Source organism: Pteropus vampyrus, unplaced genomic scaffold, assembly GCF_000151845.1.
Source record: "Pteropus vampyrus isolate Shadow unplaced genomic scaffold, Pvam_2.0 Scaffold30, whole genome shotgun sequence".
In the NCBI taxonomy this organism is placed as follows: Eukaryota; Metazoa; Chordata; class Mammalia; order Chiroptera; family Pteropodidae; genus Pteropus; species Pteropus vampyrus.
In genome coordinates, this window is record NW_011888811.1 from 8,065,657 (window position 1) to 8,069,450 (window position 3,794).

A 3,794-nucleotide genomic window follows, 5' to 3' on the forward strand; every position below is an offset into this window, starting at 1 on the left:
CCCTTCTGGTTCATATAGCGACCTCCTAACGTGCATCACTTGCTGTTAGCCAGAAAAGAAAGGGGAAAAAAATCGCAATATTGTTGTATGTGGTCCCAAACAAAACCTAGATTTTAAAAAGAAAGGAAAAACACGAAAATAATATTGGCCCCCAAATAGTCAGCAGTCTTTGAGTTACCTGTATTTTACCTTATACTTGACAGCAAAGTAACATTCATTTCCCTTTGGCTGTGATGGAAGAAAGAGCAAAGAGCCAAGTTTTGTTTCTTAACAGTGTTTTAGTTAAGACACGCTATTTTATGTTCTCTCCTTGCCTCTGTCTTGTTAATTTTAAAAAACAGCTTTTTTTTTGTCTTTCCTTCAAAAACAAACAAAAAGGACGAGAAAATTCCCCCATTTAAAGAATTTGTACAAAAATTATGCATTAGCAATCTAGCCAAAGAAAGAGTTAAAAGACAAGGGACTGGATTCTGGAATGAATTATGTTTTCTTTCAACCCAGTCTCTTCCTTGCCTTGTTCACGTGCTAACCAGCTGCTTGGCCACTATATATTTTTTTGCTGTTATGACTAGAAAAGCTTGTTTTTGTTAATCATCAAGGTCAACTAAAACCTTTAAGCTTCACTAATTCTAAGAAAAAGTATTTGTATAGAGGTTCTTCTAATAGTGGAATATCTATTGTACAAAGGATCCGATAAATTTGGAATTACTAGAGTGTAGATTGTTTAACAATTGCCAAATGTTTAAGAGTAGTATTTCTCAGAGAATAATGGTAGTAGAGTATTTTGGACAAATGGTCCATTTAACAGATAGTTTTAAGTTATCTTTAGTCCAGATCTCAGTTCTTCCAAGTCAGTTTCTATTTAGCTAAACATTCATGAAATCAAAAATGGACTGAAAGATATTATTAGAGTAAAGGAACTGGAAGCTCAGTAACTGGGAATGAATACAAATTGGACCTACGAAAGGGCTCTCAGCAACTCACAACTACCAATAAGAAGAGAAATTAAACTTCTGCCTCCTGTTGCTCACTAAAGCCTATCTTCTAATGCATGGAGGATGATATCCTGGTGCTTCACTCATACTTCTCTGCAGCAACTAAAGATGCCTGGGAATTCCTCCATAGGGTGTCTACAGATTATAAGGTCTAAGACTAAAAGAAATATAGAACCAGTTTCACAAAAGCAGATGATTAACAGCTATCGCTGTGACCGTGTTTGGATTGGAAAACAAAAGGACGTTCCTCTACCCTGGCCAGAAATCCATCACCACCCTGCTTTTATTTCCATCTTCCCCTGACCTGTTTTCTTCCTTTCCTTTTCTCTCTTAGGCCATTTTCTTTCCTTCCAGTTGAAAAACAATTCTTTCTTTTTTTTAAATTTGGTTCACCGTATCACTTTGTTTCTCTGTTCTAATACGAAGGAACTTGCCTTTTTCCTGATTGTGATCAGTGAGCTAAAAATGGTTAGACAGCAGTGACAGACTACAGGCCCTTAATTCAGCCTGGCAAGTTTACTACCTCTTTTTCTATTGAACTTCCTTTCCCAAATGACTATTTTGAAACCTCATTCTCTTCAAACTTCAGATCTTTCGATTTACATCCTTGCTCTTAGCAGATGATGTTGTCTTATACTTTGCAAAGAAAACAGAAAATCTCAAAGAGGAGTTGCCTCAACTTCAGACATGTAAATCTGCAAACTTAAGTTACATCTGCGCTTGTTCTCGCTTCTTTTTCTTCTGTTTCAATGTGGCAGTTTCTACCTGAAACAACCAACCCTTACATTTGTGTTCTGGCTCTTCCTTCTCAGAAAGCTTTCTATAAATCCAATATCCCTCTCTCTTTCTCTTCTGTCTTTAACCTTTCTCTTTACTGGCTCATTTTCATCAATGAGAAACGTGATATGGTATCTTACCATCTTTTTACAGGTGTTTCAAAGTATTGTTTTCATTTGTCTAAACTTGGCATAATCTGTAATTGTGTATTTCTTTCAGAAAATTTGTTTGGTGGCAGTCACTATACTATAAGATTTGTGAGGAAACAGACCATGTCTAATTTATTCACCATTGTAATCTCAGAGCCTAGCATGATGTTGGCTGAAGCCACAGCTCTGTATTTGCTGAATAGATGAATAATGGATGAATAGAAGAAATGAGAGCATGTTATACGTATAATAAATACATATCAGTGAATGATTATAATTTGTATGACTAGATACACAGGAAAATTCTGAAATACCGAAATGTTAACAGCACCATAGGATACCCTCAGTAAGTATTTGTTAAATAAGTAAATAAATGAAGTTATATTTTGATGGCATCATAAAACAGGTAATTTTCATTTTGTGTATATTTTTCTATATTTGAATTTTTTACAATAATTTTGTCTTTTTTAAAAAGATATTCATGAAAGCATTCTTTTGTTAAAAAATTCAAAGAATATAGGTATTTTCCACTGTTAATTTTATGCCTATTTTTGCAAAATGTTTCTACGCTTTAGATATACACACGCATATATATATAGTTTATATGTGATATTTTAAACTAAAGATTTACAGGAGGTCACAAAAAGATCATATGTACCTTTCACCCAGTTTTGTCTTATGATTACATCTTACGTAGCTATAGTATAATATCAAAACCAGGACACTGACATCGGTGCAATGTGTGTGCATATGGTTTTATATCATTTTGTCACATGTAGATTTATATAACCACGACTACGATCAAGATACAGAACTCTTCTACCATCACAAAGCTACCCCTTGTGCTACCCCTTTATAATCATGCCCATCCCCATTCCTCTCACCATTCCCAAGCCTAGATCACTAATCTGTTTTCCATCTCTATGATTTTGTCATTTTCAGAATATTACATCAATGGAATCATATAGTATTGGCCTTTTTCACTCAGCATAAGGCACTTGAAATCTAAGTTATTTTGTGTATTAACAGTCTATTCCTTTTTATGACTGAGTAGGATTCCCTGGTATGGATTTACCCAAATTTGTCTAACCATTCACCTATTCCACATTTTGGTTGTTTTCAGTTTTGGGCTTCAACAAATAAGTAGACTGTTTGTATGTAACATAATGATTGATTAGTTTGCCACTTTATTGTTTTCTGCTTTTTCCTTTCGTTTTTGGTTTTCCTATTTTTCCTGTCTTTCTGTTGGTTACTTGAACATGATTTTATAATTCTATTTTGATTTGTCGTTAGTGTTTTTTAATATATTTCTTTGTATAAATTTTTTAGTGGTTGCTCTAGGTATTACCTTATAGATACATAATATATCACAGTCTACTGGTGATGGCATTTTGCTAGTTCAAGTGAAGCATAAAAACCTCACCTCCATTTAAATTCCTTTACTCTCCCCGATTTATTATTGTCTTAATTTTTTCCTATACATACATTAAGAACCATATCAAACAATGTTAAAATTTTTGCTTCAGTCATCAAATATAATTTAGAAAATTTGAGTCTACAGCCATGCCACCCTGAACAAGCCCGATGTCTGATCTCGGAAGCTAAGCAGGGTTGGGCCTGGTTAGTACATGGTTGGGAGACCACCTAGGAAGACCAGGTACTGTAGGCGTAAAAAATAAGGGATTGTAAGCTGACGAGGTCCTTGCAATCTGTGAGGTCAACCAAGGTTTGCCTTGCCAAAAAAAAAAAATTTGAAAAGGCAAGTCTATTGTATTTCCCCATGTTTTTACTTTTTCCATTGTTCTTCCTAATGTCTCAAGATTCTTTTTATAATTTCTTTTTTGTTTAGGAAATTTCTTTTAGCTATTCTCCT

At 34.3% G+C, this 3,794-nt stretch overlaps 1 pseudogene; it reads left to right on the forward strand.

Moving 5' to 3' along the window:
* Nucleotides 1–3,474: 3,474 nt before the first annotated feature.
* LOC111737759 lies at nt 3,475–3,590 on the forward strand (annotated as a pseudogene).
* Nucleotides 3,591–3,794: the final 204 nt, after the last annotated feature.